Source organism: Pelodiscus sinensis, chromosome 2, assembly GCF_052426305.1.
Source record: "Pelodiscus sinensis isolate ZL-2025 chromosome 2, ASM5242630v1, whole genome shotgun sequence".
NCBI lineage: Eukaryota > Metazoa > Chordata > Testudines > Trionychidae > Pelodiscus > Pelodiscus sinensis.
Genome location: NC_143053.1, coordinates 193,424,885 through 193,438,121, shown reverse-complemented (window position 1 = coordinate 193,438,121; position 13,237 = coordinate 193,424,885).

The following is a 13,237-nucleotide window of genomic DNA, read 5'->3' as shown; positions in this document are numbered from 1 at the left end:
GCTACAATAGGGTCCAGGTCTCCCAGGCAGATGACACTCCACTGCAGGATGGAATTGATAGCCCTCACAACCTACAGAAGGAAACACACAAATGCATAAAACACACAAAACAGAGAAAGATACAAGGAGTGGCTGAGACCTTGGGCGGAAGCCACCCCTATGAGGCCACCCCCTCAGCAGCAGAGCTGTGTGTGGGAACTGGTTGTCAGCCTCCAGATGCACCGTTCCACAGTGGGTCGTGGTTGCAAGGGTGTTCTCCCACATTGAGGGAGAGGGTCCCCAGAATGAGTTTGGGGTTGAGCTTGGTCAGGACCAGGAAGGCAGCCAGCACAAAGTGCTGCAGAAACTGCAGCATGGGTGTGTGGGACCATTGCATGCCCAGGGGCAGCTGCAGCTCCATTACACAAAGAGAAAAGCAGTGGCATCCAAAAAAGCTTGGCAACCACTGCGAGAGCTTTGCTGTCCCTCAAAGAGGTAGCAAGCATGCAGCAGAAGCAGAGAAACGGCTGTCCAGGGGGCCCCCTTTAAGCGAGTGTCTCTGCTAGGCTCCGGCACCAGCACTCAGAAGCAACTGGTGACCTAAAACCTTCCTGAGGTGGTTCTGAGTGGCCTTTTATGCGAGAGAGCATCCTATCAGTCTGGATGCTATCTTTCAGAAAAGCAGACTGTTTTTTTTATTTGCTTAGCCAGTGTGGACATGCTCTTCTGGAAGAAGTTTTTTCCAGAAGATTCTCCAAATGAAGCCTACAGTCTAGATATAGCCTGACAAGATGTAAGCTCTCTGAAATGGTAGTGCCCTGATTCACATCAAGAAGGCTATTCTGGAACTAAGAATAAGCTATGGGAAAAGCCCAGTGTACATAAAAAAGGAACCTAAAATTCTGACTCGCAAGGTGAACGTTATAGAGAACTGAAATGTGCAGCATTATTTGCTCAGAAATTGGAGCTGTTTTTGTTAATTGTTGCATGCAACAAATCCATAAACCTAGACATTGGCTCCTCTCAAAGTACATCAATTTTTTCCCCATAAACTTAGGCAGAATCCTAATTCCCAGCAAAAACACTGGGCAGTTCCATGGCAAAGACTAGCAATTCTTCAGGCTGCAAAATTAGCTTAAATCCCCACAATCTCTCTTGTTCCACAAAGGAAAAAAATGCTTCATGAAACTCATATAAACCAGCACGACACCTACTTATTCCATATTTGTCCATCCTCCCAAAAGACACAGCCTAGCTCCAAATATAAATCATATACAGTGTCTGTGGCTGCGCAAAGGGTTTCCCCTTTAGAATACAGTGGTTCTAAAGTCATACTGTAGTGAGTCATTCCAAATGGAAACACATGGTACAAGCTACAGAGAAGGGCAAGAGGTGACGAGAATATCTAGGAAAGGTTATTGATTTGGAGAGGTGGATTCTGTAGAGCGTATATAGAAATGTGTTTCAGTTCTAGTTCAGGAAAAAAGGAAATGTTAACTTTTAAAAGGCGGTCAGGTGTTAATAGCTACGAGTATGTCTACATTAGCTACTCTAGTTCGAACTAGGGTGGCTAATGTAATCATTCGAACTTGCAAATGAAGCTTGGGATTTAAATATCCCGGGCTTCATTTGCATGTTCCCAGGGGCCGCCATTTTTAAATGCCCGGTAGTTCGAACTACTTGCCCGCGGCTACATGTGGCACGGGCTAGGTAGTTCAAATTAAAGCTCCTAATTCAAACTACCTAGCCCATGCCACATGTAGCTGCGGGCAAGTAGTTCAAACTACCGGGCACTTAAAAATGGCGGCACCCGGGAACATGCAAATGAAGCCCGGGATATTTAAATCCCAGGCTTCATTTGCAAATTCGAATGACTAAATTAGCCACTCTAGTTCAAACTAGGGTGGCAGTGTAGACATACCCTACTTGTATCATTGAGATTCCTTCCCTTATTGAGATACCGTTAGCTGCTGCAGTAGCCTTTAGGGGATAGCTTTTACCTTTCTCTTTCTATATCTTTTGCCAAGGAAAAGAATGCAACATGTATAGTCCTTCTACTACCAGTGCTTCTTAAATTCAGTTCCCTTGGCTGATCTCTCCCTAGCAGTGGATTCAGATTTGTAGATGCTCAGTATCCATTATGTGAGTGTCCTACTCGTATTCTCTGAGGTCTGACACCTGGATATTATTAGGCCTGCATAGCAGATAAGAGTCAATTGCCATCCTTGTTATGAATCTTTTTGGTGTGATTTTTAAAATATAGATATTCTTCTAGAAATCAACCTAAAAACTTCACTTAAGATGAAATTCCAAGGAAATCTGAACATATTATTGTCTGAAGATATACTAGTAGCGGAACACAAACAACTATAATTTCACCAGGCAATAATCATTACACCAGGCAATAATCATTTATTATGATGAAGGCCACAATGCTGAAGAAAATTATGCACATGTTTAACTTTATATAGAGGTGAGTAAATAATGGGTTTCTTATTTTTGGTTCATTGGCAATTCCAAAAATTAGAAAAAATAATTATTTTGGGCCAAACAATTTTTTTTAACCTGAAATGGAGTGCTTGGTTCATTTCTGAACTTTTTAAAATGACTGGGTTTTAAAAGAAACAACAAACTTTTAAAGTGAAAACTCATTTCAAAGAAAAAAATCAACATGAAATATGTATGTTAATTAAAATATTATTTAGACTGATGTAATTTGGCAAACCCAACATGAATTTCTGAAATATTTAGGTGTCTCAACTCTGCATTTTTCACAAAAAAGTTCTGGCTGAAAACTTTGACTTTGCATTAACTTTACATACTGGGAGGAGCCCTGTTGCCTTCAATGGGACTACTCACAGAGCATAAATATTAAGTGTATGCAAAATTGTTGGCAGGACTTGGGCTAAGATATTTTAGTATTTGTGGTTACAGATAACATTAATACATCTTTAAAATAGTTTATATTTCTTCTTCATGATGCTATTACAAGGACCTGCAAGGAATGTATACCATAGCCTTGATTACCTTGAGCTTAGTGTGCTCCCATTGAAGTGATACACAGGGGATGGAGTGGAGGCCAAAATATTTTTGAAAATAGGATCGGGGATTAAATGCACCCAAAACGTAATAATGATAAGGCTTTGCAAACTGCTACTTTCAATGTTCCTTAAGATAAGAATGGAACTTTAACAAAAACTGTAATTTGTAGCAAAATTGTGTTATTTTCTCAAAGAATTTCAGTAATATATTTAAGTGCTTCTTTGGGAGCAACTGATTAACAAGAGCAGGATATTTATGATTTCCGCTATAACTTTACCTCAGTTGATGATATTACTTTTATAATCATTGCTCCAGTGGACGATAGCAATAAGTAGTGTCATGACATCAAGCAAACTAGCTGCATCTTATTTCCCCTTCATGTTATTACTTATATCTCGAGAAGGGATACACTTTGCCATTTTCTAATTTATTTACAATTCCCTCATTCTGAGAACGCACTAATGGAATTGCCAAACTTTCTGCCGTATATCAGATAAATTTGAAACTCCATGGCAATATGCTGACACAGCAGTACAGGGGTGACCTTGTCCTCAGTCCAGATTCTAATGACGCAGGTTGCAAGGAAAGCAGAGATCTGCAAAATAAATGTATCCTTCGAGGATACTTGTTATGAGAACAATAGACACAGGAACAAAACATAGCCATTCTCAGGACACATATATAACTAGAAATAGATGAGAACCTCTATCCACATGCTGCTCATGCACCACAGCTCCTCCCACCCTCCCCTGCACACCACGTACTGCCACTTCCGGCAACTTGACCAGATTGTCATGGAGTGGTGGGATAACCAGCAGTGGCTTCAGAACTTCCTCATACAAAAGGACACCTTCATGGAGCTGTGTCAGTGGTTCGCCTCTGCCCTCCAGCAATGGGACACCCCCATGAGACCCTCGAGAAGCGGGTCGCCATCGCACTTTGGAAGTTTGCCACATCAGCCAGATACCGCTCCATCGGGAACCATTTTGGAGTGAGGAGATCAACTGTCGGGGCCATGCTTACACATGTATGACTCTCTTGCTATTGTCCTAGAAGGGTAGTGAACTACTGGAATGGGGTTTCCTGGGGCGGGGGGGGGGGGTGGACTCTCTTTCCTTGGGTCGGGGACCTCCCAAGGTCTCTGGCAACCCTGTGACTCTGTTTGTATCCGTCTATAGGTGATAAGTCATCAACACCATCCCGCTATGCAGGGTTGTCATCCTGGGCAACATGGACCCCATCAATGCCAGCTTTGCCACCATGGGCTTCCTCAACTATGGGAGGGGCATGTCGCCATCCAGGCCCCCAACCGCTGGGCCTCTGATTATATCAGTCAGAAGGGGTACTTTTAATGGTCCTGAAGGCCCTTGTTGACCATTGAGTCCGGTTCACCAACATCAGTGTCAGGTGGTAGAAGAAGGCGTATGACACCTGCATCATTAGGAACTCCAGCCTGTTCCAGAAGATGCACCTCAGCACTCTTTTCCCTACCAAACCATGAGGGTCAGGGACAGGGACATGCCAAAATGCATCATGGGGGACGCAGTCTACCCTTTGCTCTTGCGGTTGATGAAGCCCTACACGGGACACCTGGACCCCACAAAGAAAAGTTTCAATAGCAGTCTCAGCAGGGCCTGCATCGTGGTGGAGGGCATCGTCAGATGTTTGAAGGGGAGGTTCTGCTGAGTCCTCAACAGCATGGAGCTCAGTGAGCAAAACGTGCCGCAGGTGGTGGCATCCTGCTGTGTCCTGCATGGCCTATGCGAGAACAAGGGGGAGATGTTCAAGTCGGAACTGGTGCCCAGACATCAGAAGTGGAAGTGCACAATGTGCAGGGGAGAGTGGGAGGGCTCGAGTTGTATGAGCGGTGCCTGGAGAGAGGTGAGGTATGGCCCCACAAGGAGCTAGGGGTCCTGTTCCTGCAGAGCCATGAAGGCAGCCTGCAGAAGCAGCAGCAGGAGGTACACCAAGACATATAAGAGCTGTCAGCTGCTCAGAGGCAGCTCTAACTCCATGGCTAGAGTGCTGAGGTGTCCACAAGGGCAACCAGAGCAGGCAGAGAAAAGGCTTTGCTGTCCCTCAATGAGGTAGGCAAAGGAGAGGAGCTGAGGGCTACATGGTAGAAGCATGATGCACTCTGGATGGCGCTGGGGTTGCCTGGGAGAGTCTAGCTCCAGCCCTGCCTCTTCCACTTGAGACCATGCTGCTTCAGAGGGTGCAGAGACATAGACTCACCAAGCCCCTGGGCAAGGTGGGGGGAGGGGTGTCAGCTTCACTGTTTGGCAGACATGATCTTGAAATAGGTTTCTGTTCACACAGTCAGGACCTGCTTTTGTTTGCTGTGTCAAATGTATATTATGCTTAAATTCTACAAACTATGTTCGTGTTGTTGCTTATCCCAGGAGGCCTACTTTCAAATGCATGAGGCCACCTTTCTAGAGCTCTGTGCCTGACTAACCCCCACCCTCCAGAGACACCCACTTGCAGCCTGCCACCCCCCTGGAAAAAATGGGTTTCAATCACCCTCTAGAAGCTCACCACCCCAGACAGCTACTGGTCGGTGGGCAACTAGCTTGGGGCAGGGTCAGTAGGATCCACCATTGGGGCCCTCCTTATGGAGGTAAGGAGTTCTTGGGCTGCAGACCCTGCACGGGGGAAAGTGTTGGATAAGGGAGACCCTCAGGAAAGGGGGGCAGGGAGGATGGAGTGGGGTTGGGGGAAATCCCGGTCCCTGGAGGCTTGTGCCATTTCACCCTCACACAGCCCTGCTGCTGGGGGGGAGCAGCCTCATAGGAGGTGGGTCCTTGGGCGTTTCAGGGGGAGCAAAAGAGGGGAGGGGGACAGGCACCTCCCAAGGGCTCACAAACTCCCTCTCCCATTCTCTGTTTTGTGTGTCTGTTTCCTTCTGCAGGTGGTGAGGGGCATCAACTCCCTGCTGCTGCAGACAGTCGTCCGTTAAGGAGACCTGGAGGTGACTGTGGCTGGATTTGCTGCCCTGGGGGTCCCCAGCTGTGGAGGAGCCATAGACGGGGCACACATCCCCATCCAAGCAACGGACCATCGAGTGGACCAGTGTATTAATCGGAAGGGCTACTTTTAGATTGTCCTGCAGGCCCTGGTGGACCACTGGGGACAATTTATGGACATTTTTGACAGGTGGTTGGATAGGGCACATAATGTCTGAGTGTTTAGAAAGTTGGCCCCGGGCACCTTTTTCCCATGCCGGGACTTTGCAGTCAGCAACATGCACATGCCACTGTGCATAGTGGGGGACACAGCATGCCCACGAATGCCCTGGCTAATGAAAACCTACACCAGCCACCTGGATCCTAGCAGGGACCTGTTTAATGCCTACCTGAACGGAGCCAGGATCCAGGTGGAGTGCACCTTTGGACACCTCAAGGCACATTTTCAGAACCTCCTCACCTGCCTAGATAGAGGGGAGCACAACATCCCTCAGGTGATGGAAGCGTGCGGTATGCTCCACAATATTGTGGAGCAGAAGGGGGAGGCCTTCCTCCAGAAGTGAGGGGCAGATGCTGACGGTGAGGACCATGAGTTTAAGCAGCCCTGGACAGCTGCCACCTGCCAGGCCCATCAGGCTGGGGTGCACATCCGTGAGGCTCTGAGGGAGAGGTTCTCTAAAGGACCACGGTAAGTCTCTCCAACAGGGGCCTCTGCCTTACTGCTCTCTCCCTTTCCCCCCCTCAAAATCTCCCTTTGCCCCTTCCCTGACCGCAAATAAACACACCTGTTTGGTTTTAGAACAAACGTACTCTTTTTATTACACATTCAGAAAAGGTGGGCATTGGAAGGGGGACTCTGGACTAGGAGGGGAGATTAGGACTGGGAGGGGGAGTGTGCCATCTCGGGGGAGGGGGATGGGACCTCATCGGGGTTCTGTGGGGGTGGGGACCATAAAGGGCTGGGCAGGAGGGGGGGCTAGAGTGAGGTCAGGATTGATCGGGGCCATGGGCATCACTTGGGGAGGGGGCATGGACATTGCTAGGGGAGGGATCAGAGGCATAGCAGGGTGGGCAGGTGGATGGGCAATGACCATAGGAGGGGGGGCAGGAGGGTGGAAGCCAGGAGCATCATCATCAGGCGGGAGTTCCACCATGTGGGCTATGATGGCACACATGGTGTCACACTGCTGCATCATTTGGTCCCAGGCACGCTCCTGCTACTCTAAGTCTGCATAGACCCTGTGCACCAGGGTCTGGTGGATGTCGTGGAGGACATTGATGTTCTGGTGCATCAGGTCCTCATGCACCCTGGCATGTCTGCGGGTCCCCTGGTCTCTGGCGGGTGGCTACAGTGGTGTGGGTTGGCCCTCAGTTCTGGCTGATCTGGCTGCAGAGAACACACAAGAGAGAAGGGCATTCAGTCATCTTTGCAGACACATTGCCTCAGGCCGTGCCCTCTTCTGTGAGCAGCGACCAACAGTCTGCGGCTCAGAGAAGGGGGATGTCCCAGGTGCAAGGCCATGAGTGGCCTGCATACCAGGCCCTGTCTCACAGGGGTCCAATGTGCCCAGAGGACCGTGCTGCCGCTTCCCCCCCTCCCACACACACACCATGGACAGGCAGGCAAGGGAAGTGTCTGGCCACAGTGGGATCCCCTCATGGGCAGCAGAGGAGTCAGGAGCAGCCTGGTCCTCTCTGGGGTCCGCACATGCAGGCTTGCCTGTATGCTGTGTGCGGCACTCCTTGGTCTCTGTGTGGTCGTGCCTACACCCTTGTGGCTAGCCTGCTTCCAGCTGGGTGCCCCCTCTCCCCGGGGGCAGGACGTTTTTGGGCTTCCTCTGAGCCTGGCAGCAGGATCCTGGGCATATTCAGGGGCTGCCTGCTGTGTCCTCATGCCACATCCTTCCACTGCATGTGGTTGCATGTGCATGGACTGCAACATGATGTGCAGCCTGAGCGACACTCACCCCTCTACTTCCTGTGCGCCCACCTCCCCCGTCCTGTGCGTGTATGACAACTCATCTGAAGATCCCTCTCAGGCATCTGAGGGAGACCTGAGACACGTCTTGGCTGACGGTCACCGGCTCCAGTGAGGAGGTCTCGGTGCCCATCTCCTGCTCCTCCGGCTGTCCCTGGCCCTCCTGCTCCTCCTCCTCCTCCTCCAGGGCGACATCCAGCTGGGCAACTACTGGGGTCTTGACCCTGGAGTCCACCAGGATGGGTGGGGAAGAAGTTTCCCCACCCCCCAGGATGTGGTGCAGCTCCTTGTAGTAAGGGCAGGTGTGGGTTCCTGCCCCTGAGTGTGAGCTGTGCTCTGCTGTGTGGGCATATCCGTGGTGGAGCTCCTTGACTTTGCTCCAGACCTGTTCCATCGTCCAGGCTGGGAGTCCCCACTCTGCCAGGGAGGTGGCCATCCGGGAATAAATGTCTGCTTTCCGACGTTTGGCCCGGGGATCTTGCAGAGTCTCCTCCTCGCCCCACAATTTGAGAAGGGACTGTATCTCTGGGCCAGACCACATCGGGGTGCACCTCTTTGTCCCCTGGGGGGGGGGGAGGTTCTGGGACCCCACCTGTTGCTCCCTTGCAGGGCCAGAATGGTTGCGGGGGGATTGAGGCTTGACCATGGGTGTCCTGGCCTGTGGCAAGGAGAGTCAGGTGGTGCAGTGCTGCTGTCTGGACAGTTTCCTGCCATAAGGCTTGTCCAGGGTACCTGCAGCTTGAAGAGGTGACAGCAGACAAAAACTATTGAGTTGTGATTGCTTGGTATGGAGTGGCCACCAGGGCACCTGTGCTTTTTCCTGGAGGCCTTTTCTTGCACAAAAAGCCCTCTTCCCCGTCCACACGTGCCTTTTGGCGAAAGAGGTCTTTCACAAAAGGGCTTCTTCTTCGTAGCAAGAGGAATACCAATTGTGCAAACCCCCCTCTGTTTTTCAGTTTATTGCCAAAAGAATGAAGTTGCAGTGTGGACATAATTCAGATTTTGTTGGAAACACAGACGTAGTATAGACATAGCTTCAGTATGGCTGCTGAAATCTGCCCTTCTGCCCATCTGTACTGAAGAATGGGCCATTGGGACAAATTGGTTGAACCCTGGCATATGAGAAGCTGTTTCTGTGTAATGGTGAACAGCAAAATCCTCTAGGAATTTGGTTCCTATTGGCAACTACTTGTGCACTCTGTGGAAAAGAGAGAGGGTCTGAAGGAGACATGAGATCCCTGGGGAGAAGGGGGCACAAGCAATGACAGGAATAGGATCCCTGCTGAGGGGGAGCCACAATCCCACCTCCTCCCCCCTTCTCCAAGAAATTGCTGAATAGTGTCACTGAGAGGAGAGCTAGACACTGATAATAACTCATGTCTGTCCTGATCATGATCCAGAGCCATCCTTACCCATACACAGAATATACACCTGAAAATTTGGGGCACCACTGGGTCTTAATGTCTATCCATCCACCTCTTCCCATACCTATTCAGTGGCTCTGCTTCCTCCCAAGAAGCTCTGGTTAACGTAAAAGTGAAAAATCCTTCCAGACCAATTAGCAGAACTTGGAACCAGTGAAAGCGCCATTCAAGTGGTAATGAAGCCATTTAACAGGCATTTGCCAACCACAGCTATATACTGTCAGTTTCTGAATTTACTGTGCTGGTCTACAGGACCTTAGTTTAAAATTTGCTTTAAAAATATTTCATTCGTGCCTTGCTGAAGATTATAAAATCACGTCTCTAAAAATTACTGACCCTGCCAGCTGCCACTGGGCCCACCAGTTTAATAGTACTGCATAGGGCCCATAAATCCTAAGGACAGCCCTGCTGTGATCAATAACAAATAGAGCATGATGAACCCAATCCAACAACCATCAAATCTATCCATTGACTTATAAAACTGTAACAAGAGAACAGTGGAGCTGGTATGCTGGCAGCCTCAACCAAGCAAACTGTCTATTTGCATAATTAAAAACAGGCCTCCTTTGACCTAAACCAGTTAATATACAGCCTCTCCTGGAAACAACGACTAAATAAAAATGTAGCAAAGAAAATATCCCTGGCAGGTTCTATAAATGGTTTTATCAGCCCATTGGTAAAATTTTCTTGACACTAAGAAAATAGCTGAAACTAAGGTCAAATCTGGCCCTAAAATTCAGGCTGGGGGCCATCTTAATATGTTTTGGGTGCTGTACCAACATAATACATTGAGACTTTTTGGCAGCTTCATAATATAAGTTATACTTTTAATAGACCTTCGTCCAGTCTGTGTTTTTTAGCACTTTGGGCTACCCAAATTTCCATATCGCTAATAGGACTTTTTTATTACCCTGTCATGTTCAGATAATGAAAAATCTCACTCAGCATTGTAGTTCCAGAGCACCCCAAGTACTTAAGTGCCAGGGCACGAAAGCTTGGGCAAGAGGAAAACTAAAGTTGAAATCTTTGTCTCATTATCTCACTAGTTCATTATCTTTTCCAACCCATTATCTATCTACTTATCCAAGAACAACCATAAATGATTATAAAACGCAAGCCATGCTGGTTTAATTATTATTAAAAAAACTCCACGGTATTCATGGTTTCATATTTCAGGAAGTTCCCTTCAATGCAGAGAATACATTTAAAAAAAATGATGGCACTCCAGTCTAAAGTGTTCATTTGCCTCAGTTCCCTTTGTTTTAACTCCCCAAAATATCTGCACAGCACTTGAGGTCTACTGTTATACAACAAACTTGGAAGGGAAGGGAAAGGAAGAGAAAGGAAGGGGTGAACCCAACACAACATATATCAAGGTTTAAACTTACATTGAACTTAACTTCTCTTTAAACGCTTTGATCCCTGTTAAAATGCTAAATGGATCTCATCACTGCTTGACAAGGTTCTGACTTGACAGTGTAACTGGAATATGAGGGTTCAGTTAGATTCAACGTGAACCCAAGAGGAATAGGAGAGGAAATGAAGTGTTTTCTGGCCAGAGCTTGGTGGTTTTTGTGTGCGTTTGCAAAGGGTCTGAGAGGGCAAGAGTATCATTCTTTGTACACTGACTCCAGAGGAATCCCGCATCATAGCATTTGAACTCCCAGAATGCAAGCAACAAGGAGGGCTGCCAAGTTGAACACTGAGGAAGCATGCAATGCAGTACATTACAGGGTGAACTAGGGGGTTCTCTTAGGTCATTGTATGTGTGATATAGCACTTTGGTGGCTCATATATTGAAAAGATAAGAGAACTTCTGCTAGTGCCAGGTGAAGGAGAACAAATAATTAAGAAGGCTCTTTGTCTGATAACCAAAATCCTGGCATTATTTCCAGTGATGAATATGCATGCAGTTTACCTTGATAATCTATGTGGATTTGTTTATACTGTGGGTTTCCCTCCTGCAACACATCACAGACATTCTGTATGCATGTGTCCAGGGCAGATGTTCTGCTTCCAGGGTATATTCAAATTATGCTCATCCTTCCCTCCCCAACTATCCCTCTTAGGTTATTGGCTAGACTAAAACTGCCATTTATATGGTTAACCATAATGTCTCCATACTACAGCCATGAAATACACATTAGAGCTCAAGGCCAATCTGGTAGAACTGTGCATTCATATCAATTCATGCACTCAAACCTCCACCAGTACTAGGAAAAGGTGTCAGAACATGCAGAGGCGAGGGAATGCAGCTGCAAAATCAAGCCACACCTACCTAATCTTCATTTTTTAGCCTGAGGCTACTTCTTTCATGTCTGTTTGCTGTGCTCTCACCAGGTTGGGTGGCTGCTAGAGTGGGCAATGCTCATGGCAAAGATCCTTTCCGCTCTGGCAAGGGAAAATCAAAATGCAAACTGTGTATCTTATTACGAGTCTATATCAAAAGAGCTTATTTTGAAATTTGGCGCTGTGTACACAGTGCCAAATTTCCAAATAAGGCACTATTCTGACAAATCCCTTAACCCTCGTGGAACAAGTGCTATGTGGATGCTGGAATAGCATGCCTGCTATTTCATGAAATAGCGGGCCCGTTTAAAGATGTGGTGTTGCTATTTTGGGATACTGCCGGTATCCCAAAATAGAGCCGCAGTCTAAACATACCCTCAGTGAAACAGAGGGAGTTGAGCATAAACAGAGGAGATGGAGAGAAGATAAGCTGTGGTTGCTTTCTGCTTTCCTTTTCTTTTAGCTGCAGAACCCTAACGACATCCAACATTCTAGCAGCAAAATTTGTGATGCTATATGGGGAAATCTTTGGAATATTGTGGGGAGGATGGATGGATTTGGAGGGAGCTGTGTAATTGGATACCCATCTTGGATTATGGTGCAAATAATACTTTTTTTTCCCTTCTGGCTTGTTGCTGAGCCCTGAACCCTGACCTCAAAAGGCAGTCCTCTCACCGCATTATTTCCAGGAACATCTTACTTAACTGACATGTCTTTGGGTGTTCAATGACTTAGCCACTTTCTTCAGAGCTATGGGTCATCAAGTGGCCTCTGTCCCCACCCACGCAACCTGAAGATTTTCTTTGGGCTTGCATTTGTAAGGGATGATTTTCATATAAACCTTATTGAGGCTGGTGCAAAAAACTCACCTTCCCATTAATATTTTTCCATCAATTCCTATTGTTTAAACAATTATGAAACAGGAAGCTTTTTGCATGAGAAACGCACATGTTTACCACGTGAACCTGCTGTGGGAAGCTAGTTTTTCCTGAAACTTTGGAATAATAAAATGTTACTAACCAGTCTTTGGCTAGATCGTTGTCATCTTAAGCCATGCAGATATTTAACTGTGGCCACGTCACCTCTCATGGCAACAGCTGTTTATTGCCCCATTCTGTTTAACGTCTGCTTCAAAGCAATAATCCTCTTGAAGATTCTGATGTATCTGCCAGCTGTTTCTAATATACCAGGAAAGTTACTACCCTATAAATGACAGTAATTCAATATTCTTTATCATTTAAAAACTGCCTGGAAGAATCAGGCTTAGTCTGGACACAAATATTCTGATCATGTGCTCTTTTTGCTCTTTTCCATGGAAGGTTATTCATTGTGAATGATAACAAGCGAAGAGAAAATAAAAACAGAACTGCACACCAAAGTCAGGCATGCACCCAACTGCAATAACAAGGGTGACTAAAGAAAACTGCTGTACTATAAAATGAACAGGAAATTGCAAAGATGTAAAGTTTTAAAATGACAGTTTACAATAAGGTCCTGAATGCACTTTTTTTCTCTCACAATCCAACATGGGCCAAAACACTATGAAGAATGAGAAGTCA